The sequence below is a fragment of the Solanum dulcamara genome, chromosome 7 (genome assembly GCF_947179165.1).
Source record: "Solanum dulcamara chromosome 7, daSolDulc1.2, whole genome shotgun sequence".
Classification (NCBI taxonomy): Eukaryota; Viridiplantae; Streptophyta; class Magnoliopsida; order Solanales; family Solanaceae; genus Solanum; species Solanum dulcamara.
In genome coordinates this window covers 49,392,444-49,416,546 of record NC_077243.1, presented here as the reverse complement: position 1 = coordinate 49,416,546, position 24,103 = coordinate 49,392,444, and the positions used below count along the sequence as shown (strand labels likewise).

Below are 24,103 nucleotides of genomic sequence, written 5' to 3'. Positions count from 1 at the left end.
CTAAATGCCATTATGGGTTGTCTCAAAAGTAATCTCGGGGACCCTAGACCTGTATTAACGTAGGGCCAAATCATTTATGGAATCAAAACACATAGTCTCGTATAGTCTTTACGACTCGGAGTTTGTACATTTGGTACCTTTTTAACGTATAAAAGTTTCCAGGAAAATAGTTTAACTACTATCAGAGTTTGATATTCAAAAGTAAACAAGAGATGCTAAGAATGGAGTTACCCCGGAGCTCAAATCATATTCAACTTACAACTAAGACAAGGACATGCCCAAAAAAAGATAGAGAATAAGCTCTATATAATGTGTACTTTCCCTCAGGTGATGTGCATATACATATTTCGTACCCGGACCATCATGGGGCTCGGTGAACCACTATGGCATCGTAATCTCATTTTCGTATCAAATACAACTCAATGGAAAGGAGAAATAGCTTCTCTCACACTACATTCTAACACATAGAAGCCCTACTAGACAATACTTAATCTTTACAGGAACTCTAATACTGAATAGTGAATAGGGGTTATGAGGCATACTTGGAATTCTGGGAATGGAATTATCCCCACACTTCATATACAATTCACTTAAGGCTAAACATTGCCAAAAGGAAAGAAAGTTGTACGCCTTTATATTGAAATATGCCAAAAGAAAGCTTTACATACCTCTTGTGAGTTACTCTTTATCCCGTTCGCCTCGTCGTCCTTTGAACCTATTCAACATGAAAGTAATACGAATATCAACCACTCTTAGCTTTGCAGCATCTTAGGTTGCACCTTAGCATTCCTGGAATCTATTTTCTTGTCCGTCTCTTCAACTAGTTCTTTAATTAGGTAAGGCGTTAACGAAAATTGGGCAGCAAGATCCTATAATGTGCCCTATCCGAATTTTCAATCACACCCTTAATAACTACAGTCAACCAACAACAACAACCTGCAACATATATACAAGCAATTCACACCCACATTACACAATACAAACCCCAAACAACTTACTCAAAACTATCAAAATGTGAATTCTGGACAATTTACTATTTTACCTTGTCACTTCATTTCGAAGGGGTAATTGAGGGAAACAGGATTTACGTCCTCCATGAAAGTTATAGACATGCGTCTTAGAGCCGCATATAATATCAAATCACCCCTACATCAATTCTGTACAAAAGGATATGCCCAAAACACCAACAGCAGTCCGTGTAAGATTTCCAAAACCAAAATCTGGGCAGTACCTCCTCTACACTTCATCACTCTTTTTCGAGAAGATAAAAGCAAAATTGGATTTTAAAGTCTAAGTGAAAGTTATAGACCTATGAAATAAATTTCTAAAACATATTGAATTACCCGAAACAAAGCTATACACAAAAAGTTATACCAATATTACTAACAACTATCCCTTCCAAAAATGGGTTTGTTAACTAGTTTTTAACATTTTCCCTCTTTGTTCTTTCAACTTTCTCTCAAGTTCCAAGCTGAAGAATTAATTCCGTAGATATCGTAAGATACATATATACATCTCCACGTGGTTGAGGAACACCGTAGATAATTAATTCACGGAGGAAAATTTGAAAACTTACCTTTAATCTTCCAAACCCATGGCTGCCTTTCTCTCACGTTTCTCTCTTATTTTGGTTGCTGGAGTTTCAGCTCCAAATGGAATAAGGATGACTTAATAGTCATCCAAATACACATATATACCCCTCTTTAGAAGGTGCCACGTGGCAGACCCTTAGGGGTGACACGTGGAAGCCCCCTAGGATGAGACCTAGGCTCATACGGCCTATCACACGCCACCACGTGGAAGTGGGGTCCACCCTCCAAGTAGGTAGGTGAGTCACCTGCTTGCTTGTCACCTGCTTTCTTGAGGTGCTTGCTTGTCACCTGCTTGCTTCACTTTCGTAAGTTCAGAAACTAGTTTTTGCTCCCTCTCATAGGCTCATCACCTCACCTTATTTTAAGAGCCTATGTAATCCGTGCTACGCAGGTTTGGTATGTCCTCCAGTAGCTCAAGTATATAAGACTTTTACATTAATATCTTACATAGGTAAATCGAGTCCTAAGACTCATTACTTGGCCTCCAATTCCTTCTGGATTCTTACGACTCTATTTCCAACCTTCCCTACTATAGGGTATCATATTTTCCCTTTCTTAGAGTCGTTTGATAGTGTCGTAGATTATCCAGCTCACATGCTAACTTCTAAGGAACTTTAAGAGATATTCTGAATTTAAAAGTTTGGGGTGTAACAAGAACATTCATCCTCGAATGTGAACCAAAAACTTCCTCTGGATCTTATACCGATTATATCGAGAGTTCCTCTATCCCCTTGCCGTAACATATACTTTCATCAAGAAATCAATATCAAAGTTCCAAAGGTTAGGATTACTTGTAGACATAGGGAATAGGTATGGATACTTGTGTTTCCTTTCCTCTTTCGCTTCCTGGGGGTCACCCATCCTAGTACTACTCTCGCCCAAGCATGCTTAACTTCAGAGTTCTGATGGGATCCGGTGCGTTAGTGCTGGTATGATCACATTCATCCCTTATGGGATTTCATTTAAAGTTTAAGCATTCTTATTTACATATGATAGCGTCAGTTGATTTTCTCTTACGCTTGAACTTCTCTTGTCCACTTCCCCCCTTTAGGGTGTATCTATGTCATTTTCTGTTTATTTCTAACTTTCCAAATGCATATGAGTCCTTTCCAACCTATTTAGTATACTGCGCTATTTCCATATCTTCCTTTACATCCCTTATACTTTAGGTTACCCCTATACGAAACCTTAATACAATCATGAGGTGTTTAGAATCCTCAATATATAGTACCAACTCCAGTCTTGAATACTAGTACTCGAGTAATATCCTTATTGTAGCAGTGCATTTAAAGCTATATTCAATTAGTCCCAATCAGTAATTAGCTCATCACCGTTTATCCCGGTGAATCAACTCAGTTGGTGCCTTAATATATCGCTCTATCCAAATCTAGGTGTCATCTCTAAATCATCTTCTTAGGATCACAAGTCTTTTCCAACTTCATTTTACTATACCAACATCGACCTTTCAAGATATATTACAATCCTATATCTCATTCTCCATTTATTTCTAGGAAAATTTGGGTAGAGTTTCCTTTGTACTTCTCCCTATCTCATCACCTGCACGTAGGAAATACCAACAATGTCTCACCAGGAAAACATATATTTATTCATATCATAGCTACACAGGGCTTTCAATATCAATAACTGTATGAAAATAATTTACTTACCTCCTGTGTCCAACTCAAACTACATTTGTTGTACTTTCCTTTTATTTTTCAATTTTATATATCAATCGTATTGCAACACCTTACTTGAGATAGGTCCTTCGTGCCTTTGCTTACCTGCATGCCTTGTAACTTTCAACATCGTCAATCACATTTTTTTATCGATGCTGTCTTTCTGTTGAAATCATAGGTTAGTATGAGGAATATTTTTTTTCACTATGACTCGGCTCTATTGCACGATCTTATATATGAAAGAAAGTAACATCCTAAATGTCCTGTAGCCTCCTGTTTATAGATGTGGTGCACAATACACCGATAGACAAGACTCTACTAGACACGGTCTATAGATATTCCAAGGACAAACTGCTCTGATACCACTTCTGTCATGACCCAACCTCGTAGGCCACGATTGGGGTACGACCTGGACCCCCGTATACTTAATTATCAAATGTAACAATCAATATAAGAACTATACATAAGAACCCCAGTGGGTCATAGCATTTTCATATGCCTGTAGCCTCTTTCATTTGTATCTTGTCATGAAAGAGCGTGCAAGCCGACAAGACTGCCATAGCATCTTGATATTTATAATACATCACGTAGACATAACTGAACAGAACTTACACGTATAATCCACACACATGTCTACAGACCTATAAGAGTATTAACAGTAATATATGACAAGACAGTGCCCCCATCATACCCCTGAATAAATAAATATATACATTAGAAGGTCAGCACCAAAAGCTTGGCTCCAGAATGGTAGAGCACTTCCGATATAGCTGAGTGGAAATCCTAAGTTGGTGGATCCCTAAAATGAATATCTATACCTACGGGCATGAAACGCAGTCCCCCGAGGAAAGGAGGGGTCAGTACAATTTATATACTAAGTATATAAAGTATAAAACATCATAACTGAGACAACAACTGAAATAGGGATGCAGGGGGCAAGTATAAAATTTAGCCATCTACTATACCTATATTTTATAAAATAAAGGCATACATGTTATCATCACATACTGTATCCGTCCTGTTCGGGGACTTGTGTAATAACTACATCATTTTATCATCATAAGAACATATATACTATTAGCGCTGTGGAACATACAGCCTAATCCATGTATATACAAAGTACACACCGAGAAACGATGGCCCGATCCATATATCTTATAAAAAAGCCGAGGAACGATGGCCCGATCCGTATATCATATAATAATACCGAGGAACGACGACCAAATCCGTATATCATGTAATAATGCTGAGGAATGATGGCCCGATCCATATATCATGTAACAATATCGAGGTACAACAGCTCGATCCATAAACAGCATAATATGCTGTGGAACATATGGCTCGATTCTTACATAGCAAGATATGCCGAGGTACATTCGGCCCGATCCATATATATCATAATGCATATACATACACGTAAAACTATGAAACACATCAAACATCCCTTAGATATCACATAAAGCATGTTCAATAGCCCCTAGGTATAGGAGCTTACATAGCCCAAATACTATTCAACCTATAGTAGGCTCAAGGGTCGCAGTTCAACTACTTCAAGGCCCTTATCATTCAACTGTGGATACAAGTCATGAGCTATATCCAGAATCTATAAATGGAGCTATCTCCAAATCTATGTTCTATAGTACCTATAGTCCAGTCTTCCTAGAAGTAGGAAAAGACAAGCTTTACTTGTACCACTTTTATCACATGGAAGACTTGAAAAATAATGACTCAACTTGTTACAGGAGTTCTAACTAGTAGGAAGTGAACAAGAGCCTTAACTCACACTCAGAGTTTTAAGAGTGGAATAACTCCCAATTTCCTATAGTACTTACATGTAAGTCATGCCAAAAGAGAAGAAAGGGTAGCTTCACATACTCATCCCTTTCTAATGTATGGAAGGCTTGAGAAGCCCTAGTTCGATTACTGTAAGAGTGCTTTCATTAAGGAGTACATAAAAACTGTGAATTACACTTGGCATTTACGACTAGCTTTACCATCAAGTTCACATCATTCACTATTTAACTTGAAGACATGCCAAAAGAAGGAATAAGCTTTACATACACTACTTTTCAGCATATAAAAGACTTAAGGAATTGTAGCTTAACTACTTTAAGAGTCTTAACATTCAAAAGTGAACACGAATTATGAATCATGAATCATGTTCAGAGCTCATGAATAGAATTACCCCAGACTTCATGCATATATCATTTGTCACTTAAATCTATGACATACCCAAAAGAAAAGAGAGACATGCTTTACATACTTATGCCAAAACATGCCAAAAGAAGGTAACGTTAGCTTTACATATCTCTTACGGGTTACTCTTTATCCCGTTCGCCTCGTCGTTCCTTGAATCTAGGTAACATGAAAGTAATGAAAGTATCAACAACCCTTATCTTTCCAGTATCTTTGGTTACATATGAGTATTCATAGAACTCAACCCCTCACTCGCCTTCTCAACTAGTTCCTTAACTAGTTAAGTAGTTAATAGAAATCGAACAGCAACTCCCATATAATATGCCCTATCCGAATCTCCAATTACACTCCTAATAACTATATCCAACGAAGAACAATAACCTGCAGCACATTTATAAGAAGTTCACACCAACATAATACAACACAAACTGCAAATGACTCGCTTGAAACCACGATACCAAAATAGGGTTTCTAGTTTCCATTTTGCAAAACCTTTAACTATACGAAGCAGAGGGTCGGGTGGATGAAACAAGAATCTACCACACCCATTTTACAATACTTTTAGGCCCTGAAACACAACACCACACACCTGCAGCAGCACCTCACACGCACAACACCTTATTTCGACTACAATTTAACTATAGCGATTTCAAATTAGGTTGCTTCGATCGTTAAACATTTCTACGACATTTTTACACTTACATCAGCATAAAAGGTGTGTAATACACTCTATAACAACACCATAAACTTCAAATTGGAAGAAAATTCCTTACCTTACCCGAAATTGGCCCAAACTCACCAAATTGTGCCTCAAAAATGCTTCAAACTTGCTGAAATCGCACGGACTGCTTGTTATCCGTTTGGTGCTGCTCCAAGCCATGATTTTACATTATTAACACCATAATATCATGTCCAAACCCTTACAAAAATGTGGGAGAAGAGAACCAAGCCATACCATAACAAACGGCTTCCCAAACTTCCTGAAAATTAACTTCGGAAACTCCTTAACATCCTGAAAGTTGCGAACTGTTCGTGTCCTTTATTTGCTGCCTCAAATAGTAATTTTACACTATTAAACCCCGTAATGTAGCCATGGTATACCTTAAATAATTAATTGACGGATCGAAAACGGAGGGCCTACCTTGTTCTTGTGGCTGCCGTGACTCTCTCTTCTCTCCCTTAAGTTTTCTCCAATTTTCCTTAAGTGTAGATGCTGAAAAATTATTTCCTTAGTCATAATTTCAGAATATATATCCCACTTTTGGGGGTGACACGTGGCAGCCCCTAGGGTGCCACCTCATGCCATGTCGCCACCTACATGCTGCCACATGGCAGTGGGGTCCACCCCCAAGTAGGTGTGTCACCTACTTGGTCCAAGTAGGTGCATCACCTACTTATTCCAAGTATGTGCATCACCTACTTGCTTCCGAGTAGGTGCTATAGATATGTATACGGGGGGTCCAGGTCGGACCCCAATCGCAGCCTACGGGGTTGGGTCATGACAGTTCTAAAGGGGGGAAGGATGTTACACCCCATACTTTGGTACCTTAGAACGCTTCTTAAGCTTCTTAAGTTTCTGAGAAGGCTCTTAAGTTTCTTAGAAGTCGTCATGTGAGTTGGGCAATCTATAGCACTATCAAATAATCCTAAGGAAAGGAGAAGGAGATACTCCATAAGAGAGAACATTGGAAATAGGGTTATAAGAATCTGGAAGAAGTTGGAGGTTAAGTAGTGAGTCATAGGACTCGACTTACTTTTGAAAGCTATTACTTGGGACATTTTACATATTAAGCTATTGAAGTGCATGTCGAGTTGACATAGCAAGGATTATATAGATTCTTAAAGTGAGACGAGATTACGAACCCACAGAAGAGACGGAAGGAGGCGTAGAACCTACTCGGAAGCAAGCAGGTGATGCACCTATTTGGACTAAGTAGGTGATGCACCTACTTGGACAAAGTAGGTGACACACCTACTTGGGGGTGGACCCCACTACCATGTGGCAGCATGTAGGTGGCGACATGGCATGAGGTGGCGCCCTAGGGGGCTGCCACGTGTCACCCCTAGGGGATGCCATATGTCACCTCCAAAAGTGGGATATATATGCTGAAATTATGACTAAGGAAATCATTTTTCAGCATCTACACTTAAGGAAAATAGGAGAAAACTTGAGGGAGAGAAGAGAGAGTCACGACAGCCACAAGAATAAGGTAGGCCCTCCATTTTCGATCCATCAATTAATTATTTAAGGTATTCCACGGCTAATTAACGGGGTTTAATATCATAAAATTACTATTTGGGGAAGAAAACAAAGGACACGAACAGTCCACAACTTTCAGGATATTAAGGAGTTTCCGAAGTTAATTTTCAGCAAGTTTGGGAAGCCGTTTGTTAAGGTATGGCTTGGTTTTCTTCTACCATGTTTTTTAATGGTGGACATGATATGAAGTTGTTAATAATGTAAAATCATGGCTTGGAGCAGCACCAAATGGATAACAAGTAGTCCGCGCGATTTTAGCAAGTTTGAAGAGTTTCCGAGGCGCAATTTGGCGAGTTTAGGCCAATTTCGGGTAAGTTAAGGACTTTTCTTCCAATTTGAAGTTTATGGTATTGTTATAGGGTGTATTACACACCTTGTATGCTTCTGTAAGTGTAAAAATGTCATAGAAATGTTTAACGTTCAAAGCAACCTAATTTAAAGTCGCTATAGTTAAATTGTAGTCGAAATAAGGTGTTGTGCGTGTGAGGTGCTGCTGAAGGTGTGTTGTGTTGTGTTGCAGGGCCTAAAAGTATTCTAAAAAGGGTTTGGAAGCTGCTTATTGCAGGCACCCAACCCTCCACTTCGTATAGTTAAAGGTTTTGCAAAATAGAAACTAGAAACCCTATTTTGGTATCGTGGTGTTGAGCGAGTCATTTGGAGTTTGTGTTGTATTATGTTGGTGTGAACTGCTTATACATGTGCCAAAGGTTGTTGTTGTTGGTTGGCTACAGTTATTAGGAGTGTAATTGAAAATTCAGATAAGCCATATTATAGGGGAGGTGCTGCCTGATTTCCGTTAACTCCTTAACTAGTTAAATGTCACGACCCAACCCCGTGGGCCGGCGACTGGGGTCCGACCTGGACCCCCTTATGCGTATATATCAGTTACCCTTAAATTGAACCGTGTGTGATGTGATACCATACACAAACCCCAATGGGTCAAAAACTTTTTTTCATAAACCTGTAGCCTCATTCACCTGTATCATGACAGGAAAGGGCATGCGAGCCGACGAGGCTGCCATACCACGAAAACATTTGCAATACATCAGATGAGCACAACTGAAACAAACTTATAAATAACCCACACACATATGTCTACAGACCTCTAAGAACTGTAACAACAACATATGGTGGGACAGGCCCCCCACCGTACCCCTGGACAAATAAATATATACATATCAAATGACCAACATCAAAAGTTAGGCTCCAGAATAGTGGAGCGCTCCCAACATCGCTGAGTGGAAATCCTAAGCCGGCGGACTTTCAAAATGAACATATGTACCTGCGGGCATGAAACGCAGCCCCCTAGAGAATGGGGGGTCAGTACGATATATGTACTGAGTATATAAAGCATGGACTGTAACTAGTAAAGCCATTACCAAAACAGAAGGTGCAAAAATGAGCAAACTATCCAAAATACCAAAATGCTTTTCATAACCACAAATAATGTATGCAGAGAAACATATGCCATATTCAGCCCCATTATGGGACTCGGTGAACAAATACAAAATATGGTCGCCGCCCCGTCACTAGCGCCACAGTACATCATAACTCCAGAGTAGGGATTATCTCCATAACAGATCATATCATATCAGATGGTCATATCATATCATATCATATCATAAGTGTACATGGCACATCATAACTCCACAAATCAAACCCATGTACAGGTCGTACCTGCCCTCTCACGTCGGGGCACGACGAACAATGCAGAAAAGTATGCACGATAACAAAACTTGGCCCGGGCTCGGTGAAAGAAGCATGGAGGAATCCACGAGTGGAGTAGTGAGAAACCAAATGCAATTTAAACTATATTTGAGACTCGATGGAATAATCAAAATAAGCTATCATTAAAAATCCAGACAAGGGTCATATCAAGTACCTTTTGAAAGTTACTATGGGTTACATCAAAATAGAACTTTTGGGGATCATATACACATATAAAGGCATAACAAAATATCTTTTGGAAGTCGAGAAGTCTGCCATTCTAGCGGCTTTACGAACAGGAACTTCTTTAAAATCATATGAAGTTATATACTTGTTTCTTAAAATCCATGCTGAAAAGGAATATTAGCTTTATATACTTATGTCAAAGAAATGCTAAAAGAAAGTATAAGCTGTTACACCCCGCACTCTTGAGCTCGGAACGTCTTCTTAAGTTCCTTAGACACTATCATGTGAGCCGGATAAGCTACGACACTATCAAACAACTCTAAGGAAAGAAGATTGTGATACCTCGCGAGAAGGGAGGTTGGAGATAGAGTCATAAGAATCCGGAAAGAGTTGGAGGCTAAGAAATGAGTCGTAGGACTCGATTTACCTATGTAAGACACTAAGTTAAGAGTCTTATACACTTAAGTTGCTTAAGGATATATCAAACTTACGTAGTACGGATTACATAGGCTCTTAAAGTGAGATGAAATTACGAACCCGCGAGGAAGGGAAAAAGACGACGAGTGGCAGCCAATGGAGGAGCGACACGTTGCAGCACCTCAAGCAAGCAGGTGATGCACCTACTTAGGGTCAAGTAGGTGATGCAGCTGCTTGGGGGAGGTGGACCCTGCTGCCACGTGGCAGCCCCTAATTGGCAGCATGACACGGTGGCCAATCATGGCTTGACACATGTCATCCTTAGGGACTGACACGTGTCACCCCTTGGGACCACCTATATAATTTGATATGTATCCAAAAACCTTCAGTTCATTCACAAATTTCCAGCAGCAACAAGAGAAAAACGTGAAGAACAAGTGAGGGCAGCCACGAGTTTGAGCAAAACAAAAGGTAAGGCCCGATTTCGTTTCGTGAATTAATTATTTAAGGTATCCTACGGTGATATAGCGGTGTTTAATAATGAAAATTTCGGATTTGGGGCAGCAAGAAGTCACGCAAACAGCCCCTTAGTTTCAGCCGCATCGAGGAGTTCCGAAATTAATTTTCAGCACGTTTGGAGAGCCGTTTGTTAAGGTATGGTTGGATTCTCTTCTCCCACATTTTTGTGAGAGTTTATACATGCTGTGGAGGTGTTATTAACGTAAAGTTACGATTCGGAGCAGCACCAAAAAGATACAAACAGTCCGCTAAAGTTTCAGCATGTTAAGAAACTTCCGAGGCGAATTTTGGCGAGTTTTGGCCAATTTCGGATAAGGTAAGGTCTTCCCCTCTAATTTGAAGCTTATGATGTTATTATAGGGTGTATTACACACCTTAGGGGCTGCTGGAAGTTGGGGAAAAGGGTTGAAAAGTTTGGTGTTCGAAATAAGCTAAATTGTAGTCGCTATAGTGGAATTGTCGTTGAAATAAAGTATTGCTCTTGTGAGGTGATGCTGTAGGGGTGTGGATTGTTGTTGCAGGGCCTAAATATGTTCTAATGTGGGTTAGGGTGCTGCTGGTCGAAGTCACATGACCCCTCGTTGCGTATAATGAAAGGCGTTACAAAATAAAGGCTAGACGCCCTATTGTGAAATCGTATTTTTGAATAAGTCGTTTGGAGTTTTATGTTATATATTGTTGGTGTGAATTGCTGCAGGTTGTTGTTGTTGGTTGGCTGTAGGTCTTAGGGACCTAATTGGAAATTCGGATAGGGCACATTATAGGGGAGGTGCTGCCCAATTTTCATTAACGCCTTAACAAACTAAAGAACTAGTCGAGGAAACGACTAAGGAAATAGATTCCATTACCACTAAGGTGTAACCTAAGATGCTGGAAAATTAAGAAGAGTTGATATGCATATTACTCTCCTGTTTAATAGGTTCAAAGGATGACGAGGCGAACAGAATAAAAAATAACTCAGACGAGGTATGTGAAGTTTTCTTTTGGCGTGTTTTTGGAATAAATATGTAGAGCTATTCTTCTTTTCTTTTGGCATGTCTTAGATATAAGTTATAAATGATATGTATATGATATTTGGGATTCAATCCATTCGTAAAGCCCTGAGTATGAGTTGAGACTCTTGTTTACTTCTTGATATTAGAACTTCTGCAATAGTTGAGTCATTTCCTTTAAGTCTTCTATGTGATGAAAAGTAGTACATGTAAAGCCTATTTCTTCTTTCCTTTGGAATGGCTTAACTTTAAGTGAAATAGTATATGATATAGGTTTAGAGGTAATTCCATTTATGAGCTCTGATTGTGACTCGTGACTTGTAGTCACTCCTGAACATTAAGAGTCTGAAAGTAGTCAAACTACTATTCTCGAGCCTACTATATAATGAATAGAAAGTAGAGGTACCAGCTCCTCTTTTTAGAGGCTCTGAAATGATAAATGCCGTTAATTGCATGAGTTGAGTCTTTGACTAGATAAATTGTGTTTCTGATTGCATAGACTATATTTCTGATTGCATAAATTATGTGGCATTATTTTGATGCATGTTTGTTATCCCTGAAGCCCCAACTGATGTAAGCCTTAATGACATCTAAAGGGATACCTCGGATAATTACTCCCCCAGTCTTCAGGTGACGGTTCACTTGACTGTTTCATCGAGTCTTAGATAATGACTTAGTTGCATATGGTTTTTCATTACTCTACTCGTGCATACTGTAACCCATCCTTCCTCGAGTCCCACGATGGGCCGGGATATGTTATCGTGCACAGTGTTACTACTTCTTTCACCACGTCCCGGGCCGGATGTGTATAGTTCCACGCACGAGGAGACGATGCCGTACGTGAGGTGTGATATATGTTATATGTTATGACGATACGATTATTCACCGAGTCCCGGGCCGGCTGTAATATGATTGTATATGTGGTGAAATAAGGAGGGAACACTGAGTCCCTCCTTAGAGGGCCGGGTACATATGTATATTATGATGGTATGCTATAGACGTACACCACTCCATTCACCGAGTCCCTCACTAAATGGCCGGATACTTTATGTAGGCATGCATATGAGATTAAAGCAATACATTGTGACCCTGAGCCCCGCAGTGAACCGGGTGTGATACGATGATATACATGATAAGATGATACCGTATACGATGGTATGATACCGTATACGATTATATGATGAAATGAAATGCATTATGATATGATGATATGTGATTATGAAGAAGTGATTATAACACCAAGTTCACTAGAGGGCCAGGCACAACATATGATGATGTGTATGATTTACGTTTCCTGAGGTGCAGGTACAGTTATTCATTTAGTTATTATACTTGTCCTCTGCATCCCTATTTCAGTTATGATCTCAGTTACGATGTGTTATGCTTTACATACTCAGTATATATATCGTACTGACCTCCCTTTTCTCGGGGGGGGCTGCGTTTCATGCTCGCAAGTACAGATGTTTATTCTGGAGATCCATCAGCATAGGAGTTCCTCTCAGCTGTGTCGGAAGTGCTTCACTGTTCTGGAGCCTAAATTTTGATGCTGGTCACTTAATGTATACATTTGTACATTCAGAGGTACGGCGGGGGCCTTGTCCTGCCATATGTTGTTGTTACTATTCCTAGAGGTCTGTAGACATATGAATGTGGGAAGTTTGTGAGCTCATTTCGATTGTGCCTATATGGCATTTTGTGAGTATTGTTTTTATGTTACAGCAGCCTTGTCGGCTTGCATTCTTTTATGTATTGTGAGACGAGTAAAGGAGGTCATACGTACATGAAAAAGTTTTAACTCATTGGATTTTTTTTTGTGAGTAGTATTACCTTGTTCATAGTTCAATATGACTACAACTGATATGTAGGTATACGGGGGTCCAGATCGGACCCCAGTCGCGGCCTACGGGGTTGGGTCGTGACATAAGCCTTACATACATATGCCAAAATATGCCAAAAGAAAGAAACGTTAGCTTTACATACCTGTTACAGGTTACTTTTTATCCCGTTCATCTCGTCGTCCTTTAAACCTAAGTAACATAAAAGCAATATGAGTATCAACCCTTCTTAACTTTCCAGCATCTTAGGTTACACCTTAGTATTAATGAAGTATTTTTCCTTAGTCGTTTCCTCGACTAGTTCTGTTATTCTCTAAGGCGTTGATGAAAATTGGGCAGCACCTCCCCTATAATGTGCCCTATCCGAATTTCCAATTAGGTCCCTAAGACCTACAGCCAACCAATAACAACAACCTGCAGCAATTCATACCAACAATATACAACATAAACTCCAAACGACTTATTCAAAAATACGGTATCACAATAGGGCGTTTAGCCTTTATTTTGTAACGCCTTTAATTATACGCCACAAGGGGTCATGTGGGTTCAACCAGAAGCACCTAACCCACATTAGAACATATTTAGGCCCTGCAACAACACATTACACCCCTGCAGCAACAACTCATAAGAACGACACTTTATTTCGACGACAATTCACTTGTAGCGACTCCAATTTAGTTTATTTCGGACGTCCAGCATATTTGTCATATTTTCACATTTACAGCCACTTAAACAACGTACAATACCCTATATAACAACACCATAAACTCCAAGTTAAAAGGAAAGGCCTTACCTTACGTTAAACTGGTCAAACCCGCCAAAACTTATCAAAATGCGAAATCTGGGCAGCCCACTGTCTTATATTGTCGCTTAGTTTCGGAGGGGTAGTTGAGGGAAAAAAGATTTGTGGCCTCAATAAAAGTTATATACATATGTATCAAGGTCGCAAACAATTTTGAATTACACCTACAACAATTTTGTACGAAAATATATGCCCAAAATACTCACAGCTGTCCGTGTAGGATTTCCAAAGCCTTATCTGGGCAGCAGCTCCCCCAAGCTTCACCACCATTTTTGGAGTAGATAAAAGCAAAACTGGGTTGTAGCGTCTACATGAAAGTTGTATCCCTATGAAATATATTTCCAAAACATCTTGAATCACCCGAAACTAAGCCTTAAAAAAGAAGTTATACTCATATTACTAACAACAGTCCTATTCAAAAACGGGTTTCTTAACAAGAACAAAAACCTCCTCGTTGCCCCACTGATAAATTTTTATATGGTCAAACACCGTTATTTAATCGTGTTATACCTTGAATAATTAATTCCCGAATCGAAAATGGAGGGCTTACCTTATTTGGTTACTGCCGTAGCTCTCTCTATTTCTTTCAAGCTTGCTCCTAACGTTTCCAAGTCTCAAATGAATCAAAGATGAGAGATTAGTCATCTTTACATGTATATATACCCTTTTTAAGAGGGTGACTCATCTCAGCCCCTAGGGGTGACATGTGGGAGCCCCCTAGGGTGCCACCTCACACTATGCGGCCACTCACGTTGTTACACCCCGTACTCTTGAGCTCGGAACGTCTTTTTAAGTTCCTTAGACACTATCATGTGAGCCGGATAAGCTACGACACTATCAAACAACTCTAAGGAAAGAAGATTGTGATACCTCGCGAGAAGGGAGGTTGGAATAGAGTCATAAGAATCCGGAAAGAGTTGGAGGCTAAGAAATGAGTCGTAGGACTCAATTTACCTACATAAGACACTAAGTTATGACTCTTATACACTTAAGTTGCTTAAGGATATTCAAGCTTACGTAGTTCGGATTACATGAGCTCTTAAAGTAAGACAAGATTACGAACCCGCGAGGAAGGGAAAAAGACAACGCATGGCAGCCAATGGAGAAGCGACACGTGGCAGCACCTCAAGCAAGCAGGTGATGCACCTACTTAGGGTCAAGTAGGTGATGCAGCTGCTTGGGGGAGGTGGACCCCACTGCCACGTGGCAGCCCCTAATTGGCAGCATGACACGGTGGCCAATCATGGCTTGACACATGTCATCCTTAGGGGCTGACACGTGTCACCACTTGGGACCACCTATATTAGTTGATATGTATCCAAAAATCTTCAGCTTGTTCATCAAAATTTCCAGCAGCAACGTGAACAAAAAGCCCTAAAGCTAAGGAGAGAAAATTGCGACGGCTTTGGGAGAAAAATAGGTAAGTCCCGTTTTCATTCTGTAAATTAATTAATTAGCGTATTCTACGATGATATGGAAGTATTAATAGTACAAAATTAGGATTTGGTGCAGCAAAAAACTGACAGCAAGCTGCCACGACGTTACAGCACGCTGAAAATATTTCCGAGGTGCGATTTTGGCGAGTTCTAGCCAATTTCTGGAAAGGTAAGTTCTTACCCTCTAATTTGAAGTTTATAATATTAAATTATGGTGTATTACACACCTTAGGACCTGCTGGAAGTTGGGGAAAAGGTTTGAAAAGTTCGGCGTTCGAAATAAACGAATTTAGAATCGCTATAGTTAAGTTGTTGTCGAAATAAGGTGTTGTACGCGTAGGGGCTGCTGCTGGTTGTGTTGTGGCGTGTTGCAGGGTCTAAAAGTTATCTAAATGAGGTGTGGGAGATGCTGGTTGCAGCCACATGAACCTCCGCTTTGCAATTAAAGAATTCGCGAAAGAAAGATTAAAGACTCTAGTTTTGGTATCTTAGTTTCGAGTTAATTGTCGGGGGTTTATATTGTGTAATTTTGGTCGTAATATGTATATGTATGGGTTGGTGGTTGCATTGTTGGTTGGCTGCAGGTGCTAAGGACATGGTTGGGAATTCGGATAGGGCACATTATAGGAGAGGTGCTGCCCGATTTTCGTTAACATCCTAACTAGTTAAGGAACTAGCCGAGAAGGCGAGCGAAGGAATGAATGTTATGAATACTCATGGGTAGTCTAAGTTGCTGAAAAGTCCAAGGTTGTTAATACTTACATTACTTCCATGTTAAATAGATTTCGAGGACAACGATGTGGACGTGATTAAGAGAAGTCCATACAAGGTATGTGAAGCTTTCCTTTGGCGTGTTTTTGGAATAGATATGTAGAACTATTCTTCTTTTCTTTTGGCATGTCTTAGATATAAGTTATGAATGATATGTATACGATATTTGGGATTCAATCCATTCGTAAAGCCCTGAGTATGAGTCGAGACTCTTGTTTACTTCTTGGTATTAGAACTTCTGCAATAGCTGAGTCATTGCTTTTTTGTCTTCTAGGTGATGAAAACTAGTACATGTAAAGCCTATTTCTTCTTTCCTTTGGAATGGCTTAACTTTAAGTGAAATGGTATATGATATAGGTTTAGAGGTAATTCCATTTATGAGCTCTGATTGTAACTCGTGACTTGTAGTCACTTCTGAACATTAAGAGTCTGAAAGTAGTCAAACTACTATTCTCGAGCCTGCTATATAATGAATAGAAAGTAGAGGTACCAGCTCCTCTTTTTAGAGGCTCTGAAATGATAAATGCCGTTGATTGCATGGGTTGAGTCTTTGACTAGATAAATTGTGTTTCTAATTGCATAGACTATATTTCTGATTGCATGAATTATGTGGCATTATTTTGATGCATGTTTGTGATCCCTGAAGCCCCAACTGATATAAGCCCTAATGACATCTAAAGGGATACCTCAGATAATTACTCCCCCAGTCTTCAGGTGATGGTTCACTTGACTGTTTCATCGAGTCTTAGATAATGACTTAGTTGCATATGGTTTCTCACTACTCTACTCGTGCATACTGTAACCCATCCTTCCTCGAGTCCCATGATGGGCCGGGATATGTTATCGTGCACAGTGTTACTGCTTCTTTCACTGTGTCCCGGGCCGGATGTGTATAGTTCCACGCACAAGGAGACGATGTCGTACGTGAGATATATGTTATATGTTATGACGATACGATTATTCACCGAGTCCCAGGCCGGCTTTAATATGATAGTATATGTGGTGAAATAAGGAAGGAACACCGAGTCCCTCCTTAGAGGGCCGGGTACATATGTATATTATGATGGTACGCTATAGACGTACACCACTCCATTCACCGAGTCCCTCACTAAAGGGCCGGATACTTTATGTAGGCATGCATATGAGATTAAAGCAATACATTGTGACCCTGAGCCCCGTAGTGAACCAGGTATAATACGATGATATACATGATAAGATAATACCGTATACGATGGTATGATACCGTATACGATGATATGATGAAATGAAATGCATTATGACTTGATGATATGTGATTATGAAGTAATGATAATGACACTGAGTTCACTAAAGGGCCGGGCACAGTATATGATGGTGTATAGGATCACGTGTCCTAAGGTGCAGGTATAGTAATTTGTTAATTGTTATACTTATCCCCTGCATCCCTATTTCAGTTATGATCTCAGTTACGATGTGTTATGCTTTACATACTCAGTACATATATCGTACGACCCTCCTTTTCTCGGGGGGGCTGCATTTCATGCCCGCAGGTACAGATGTTTATTCTGGAGATCCATCAGCGTAGGAGTTCCTCTCAGCTGTGTCGGAAGTGCTTCATTATTCTGGAGCCTAAATTTTGATGCTGGTCACTTAATGTATATATTTGTACATTCAGGGATACGGCGGGGGTCTTGTCCCGCCATATGTTGTTGTTACTATTCTTAGAGGTCTGTAGACATATGTATAGGTGGGTTGTTTGTGAGTTAGTTTCGATGTTGTCTATTCGATATGTTGGGAATGTTTTTATTATAGCAGCCTTGTCGGCTCGCGTGCCCTTTCATGATATGATACAAATGAAAGAGGCTACATGTACATGAAAAAGTTTTAAACTATTGGGGTTTTTGTATATAGTATCACATCACACACGGTTCAACTTAAGTGTAGTTGATAAATACACATGAGAGGGTCCAGGTCGGAACCTAGTTGCAGCCTACGGAGTTGGGTCGTGACAGAAGTGGTATCAGAGCAGTTCTTCCTTGGAATGTCTACAGACTGTGTCTAGTAGAGTCTTGTTTATCGGTGTGTTGTGCACCACATCTATAGACAAGAGGCTACAGGATATTTAGGATGTTACTTTCTTTCATATCTAAGATCGTGCGATAGAGCCGAGCTATAGGAAATGAAATTCCTCATACTAACCTGCGATTTTTGCAGGAAGACAACGCCGATAGAAGAAAGTAACTGACAATATTGGATGTTACGAAGCATGCAGGTAAGCAAAGTCACGAAAGCCCTATGTCAGGTAAGGTATTGAAATGCGATTGACAGATACAATTGAAAAGTGAAAGGAAAGGTAAACAGGAAAGTATAACAGGTGCAGCTCGAGTGGACATAACAGGTAAGTTCATTTCCATACTGTTAATTATGGGCGCCCTGTGCAGCTGTGATATGAGATGATATGACTATATATGTGTGCCCTGTGTGGCTGCGCTATAATACGATAAGAATATATATGATGTTGGCCCTGTGAGGCATTGTTGGTATTTTCTGCGTGCAGGTGTTGAGATAGTAAGAAATACAGAGGAAACTCTGCCCAAATTTTCGTAGAAATAAAAAGAGAATGAGCTGCAGGGCTATAGTATGTCTTGAAACGTGGTTCTCGCAACAATGATGAGATTTGACTAAACAAGTATGGCTGACCTTGAGAAATGAGTTAATTGCTAAATTAATGGCAATAAAAACTAGGAGATCGATATTGATATAGTAGAACGAAGTTGGAAAGGAGCTATAAGCCAAGGAAGATGACTTATAAAAGACTGATAGATTGGAATAAAACGATATGGAGAGGCTTCTCCTGAATTGATACATAGGGATAAACTATGACAAGTTATGGTTGAAGGAAGTAACGGTATGACTAAGACAAGAGTACGAGGGATAAAGAATTGTGATGGATATGAAGTGTTAAGAAGACAGCTACAAATTGAAAGTATAGTATGATGAAAAAGTAATAAGATAAGGCCCCTACTACCACGAAATTGATATGGTTTTAAGCAGGATTAGAAATGAGCCTTAAAGCACACGACAAAGATGCAAGCTCAGGAGGCGTAAAGAATTATGGTGTACACGTGACTCCACTCTAATGATTGGTGGTATCCACTGGAATAAAGTTAGTATAATGACGAAGCTCGAAACATGAGTCATTAAAGTATAAGTACACTCGAGTGGGGAATGTGCACCAATTATGAGCCCTCGCTAATTACTGATTGGGATGAATGGAATGTGGATTTGAGTGCACTACTACATTACGTATACTACTCGAGTATCAATTATTAGATGAGATTCGATTCGAGATATTCCAAATATTACAGCACCCTACGATTGTGCTAGGGTTTCCTAGAAAGGCAACCTAACGTGGGGATGATTTAACAGAAGATGTAGATATGGTGCAACCCGTTAAATATGTTGGAATAGAATCATTCGTGTGTAAATAGCTGAAGATATATGGAGAATGACATAGGTACACCCTAAAAGGGGGGGAAGTGGACAAAAGAAGTACAAGCGTAAGAGAAAATCAACTGATGCTATCGTATGTACGTGGAAACGCTTAAACTTCAAACGAGACCCCATAAGGGATGGGCGTGATCATACTCACACTAATGCACCAGATTTTGTCAAAACACCGAAGTTAAGCGTGCTCGAATGAGAGTAGCACTGGGATGGGTGACCCTCTGGGAAGTGAGAAAGAGAACAAAACAAGTATGACAAAAAGAGATTATAAAGGCGTGTTGGTACAATGACACATATAGAATAGAGTAAGCAAAGAACAGAAAAGATTATGACTGAAATACAATGCACCTCGTGAAAATGGCACAAGAATAGTTGTGCAGCTTATGAATATTGGCATACTAAGAGCGAGGTCAAATGATTACTCGATAAAAGAAAGTCAGTAATAACAATGTGATTGCCATATTTAGAATCTATTCAGGAAAAGTGTAAGATGGTTCGAGGTAGAACTATTCAGATATAATCGGTATTAAGGACAAGAGCCATAGTGGAGCCTTGACCTCGACTAAAGGAGGTAAGCCACTAGTATAGCAACGCTAAGGAATTTTCTGGACTGCTCTATGTCCGTACACACGTTTATGTAAGGATTACAATATGATGTATGGTAAGAAAACTGGAGAAAAGATCTGAGTAAAAGAGAAAGATAGCATACCTAAGGTATTACAAGTTAGATTAAGAGGAGTTGTATAATAGCTTAAGTTAAAAGAAGCATCAGCAGTCTGATAGCCTATCTCAGGGAATGGAAACCCCGACTCAGAGGTGGAAAGCAGTTAATATGTATTATAGTACGAGCTGACCTCACATTCTAAGGAACTGGGAGTTCATACGGGCTATGGTAGATGGGCTGACAGAATCAACCTGTTCCCCTCCAGTTAATAAGGCATATTGTTACACCCCGCACTCTTGAGCTCGGAACGTCTTCTTAAGTTCCTTAGACACTGTCATGTGAGCCGGATAAGTTACGACACAATCAAACAACTCTAAGGAAAGAAGATTGTGATACCTCGCGAGAAGGGAGGTTGGAGATAGAGTCATAAGAATCCGGAAAGAGTTGGAGGCAAAGAAATGAGTCGTAGGACTCGATTTACCTACGTAAGACACTAAGTTAAGAGTCTTATACACTTAAGTTGCTTAAGGATATACCAAACTTACGTAGTTTGGATTACATGAGCTCTTAAAGTAAGACGAGATTTCAAACCCGCGAGGAAGGGAAAAAGACGACGCGTGGCAGCCAATGGAGATACGACACGTGACAGCACCTCAAGCAAGCAGGTGATGCACCTACTTAGGGTCAAGTAGGTGATGCAGCTGCTTGGGGGAGGTGGACCCCGCTGCCACGTGGCAGCCCCTAATTGGCAGCATGACACGGTGGCCAATCATGGCTTGACACGTGTCATCCTTAGGGGCTGACACGTGTCACCACTTGGGACCACCTATATTAGTTGATATGTATCCAAAAATCTTCAGCTTGTTCATCAAAATTTCCAGCAGCAACGTGAACAAAAAGCCCTAAAGCTAAGGAGAGTAAATTGCGACGGCTTTGGGAGAAAAATAGGTAAGTCCCGTTTTCATTCCGTAAATTAATTAATTAGCGTATTCTACGATGATATGGAAGTATTAGTAGTACAAAATTAGGATTTGGTGCAGCAAAAAATGGACAGCAAGCTGCCACGACGTTACAGCACGCTGAAAATATTTCCGAGGTGCGATTTTGGCGAGTTCTAGCCAATTTCGTGAAAGGTAAGTTCTTACCCTCTAATTTGAAGTTTATAATATTAAATTATGGTGTATTACACACCTTAGGACCTGCTGGAAGTTGGGGAAAAGGTTTGAAAAGTTCGGCGTTCGAAATAAACGAATTTAGAATCGCTATAGTTAAGTTGTTGTCGAAATAAGGTGTTGTACGCGTAGGGGCTGCTGCTGGTTGTGTTGTGGCGTGTTGCAGGGTCTAAAAGTTATCTAAATGAGGTGTGGGAGCTGCTGGTTGCAGCCACATGACCCTCCGCTTTGCAATTAAAGAATTCGCGAAAGAAAGATTAAAAACTCTAGTTTTGATATCTTAGTTTCGAGTGAATTGTTGGGGGTTTATATTGTATAATTTTGGTCGTAATATGTATATGTATGGGCTGCTGGTTGCATTGTTGGTTGGCTGCAGGTTCCAAGGACATGGTTGGGAATTCGGATAGGGCACATTATAGGGGAGGTGCTGCCCGATTTTCGTTAACATCCTAACTAGTTAAGGAACTAGCCGAGAAAGCGAGCGAAGGGATGAATGTTATGAATACTCGTGGGTAGTCTAAGTTGATGAAAAGTCCAAGGTTGTTAATACTTACATTACTTCCATGTTAAATAGGTTTCGAGGACAACGATGTGGACGTGATTAAGAGAAGTCCATACAAGGTATGTGAAGCTTTTCTTTGGCGTGTTTTTGGAAGAGATATGTAGAGCTATTCTTCTTTTCTTTTGGCATGTCTTAGATATAAGTTATAAATGATATGTATATGATATTTGGGATTCAATCCATTCGTAAAGCCATGAGTATGAGTTGAGACTCTTGTTTACTTCTTGGTATTAGAACTTCTGTAATAGCTGAGTCCTTGCCTTTTAGTCCTCTATGTGATGAAAACTAGTACATGTAAAGCCTATTTCTTCTTTCTTTTGGAATGGCTTAATTTTGAGTTAAATGGTATATGATATAGGTTTAGAGGTAATTCCATTTATGAGCTCTGATTGTAACTCGTGACTTGTAGTCACTCTTGAACATTAAGAGTCTGAAAGTAGTCAAACTACTATTCTCGAGCTTGCTATATAATAAATAATAAGTGGAAGTACCAGCTCCTCTCCATTTAAAGGCTCTAAAATGGTAAATGTGTCTGATTGCATAAGTTGAGTCTTTGACTAGGTAACTGTGTCTCTGATTGCATAACTGTGTCTCTGATTGCATAATTGTGTCCTTGATTGCATAAACCATGTTTCTGATTGCATAAGCTATATGGCATTGTCTGGATGCATGTCTGTGATTCTTGAGGCCCCAACTGATGTAAGCCCTAATGACATCTAAAGGGATACCTCGGATAATTACTCCCCCAGTCTTCAGGTGACGGTTCACTTGACTGTTTTATCGAGTCTTAGATAATGACTTAGTTGCATATGGTTTCTCACTACTCTATTCGTACATACTGTAACCCATCCTTTCTCGAGTCCCACGATGGGCCGAGATATGTTATCGTGCACACTGTTACTACTTCTTTCACCGCGTCCCGGGCTGGATATATATAGTTCCACGCACGAGGAGACGATGTCGTACGTGAGGTGTGATATATGTTATATGTTATGACGATACGATTATTCACCGAGTCCCGGGCCGGCAGTAATATGAGAGTATATGTGGTGAAATAAGGAAGGAGCACCGAGTCCCTCCTTAGAGGGCCGGGTACATATGTATATTATGATGGTACGCTATAGACGTACACCACTCCATTCACCGAGTCCCTCACTAAAGGGCCGGATACTTTATGTAGGCATGCATATGAGATTAAAGCAATACATTGTGACCCTGAGCCCCGCAGTGAACCGGGTGTGATACGATGATATACATGATAAGATGATACCGTATACGATGGTATGATACCATATACGATGATATGATGAAATGAAATGTATTATGATATAATGATATGTGATTATGAAGAAGTGATTATAACACCGAGTTCGCTAGAGGGCCGGGCACAGCATATGATGATGTGTATGATTTACGTGTCCTAAGGTGCAGGTACAGTAATTCATTTAGTTATTATACTTGTCCCCTGCATCCCTATTTCAGTTATGATCTCAGTTACGATGTGTTATGCTTTACATACTCAGTACATATATCGTACTGACCCCCTTTCTTCGGGGGGCTGCGTTTCATGCCCGCAGGTACAGATATTTATTCTGGAGATCCATCAGCAAAGGAGTTCCTCTCAGCTGTGTCGGAAGTGCTTCACTGTTCTGGAGCCTAAATTTTGATGCTGGTCACTTAATGTATATATTTGTACATTCAGGGGTACGACGGGGGTCTTGTCCCGCCATATATTGCTGTTACTATTCTTATAGGTCTGTAGACATATGTTTATGTGGGTTGTTTGTGAGTTAGTTTCGATATGTTGTGAATGTTTTTGTTATAGCAGCC

At 40.0% G+C, this 24,103-nt stretch overlaps 1 pseudogene; it reads right to left on the bottom strand.

The window, feature by feature from the left end:
* Positions 1 to 2,409: 2,409 nt before the first annotated feature.
* Positions 2,410 to 2,535, bottom strand: LOC129898014 (5S ribosomal RNA; annotated as a pseudogene).
* Positions 2,536 to 24,103: the final 21,568 nt, after the last annotated feature.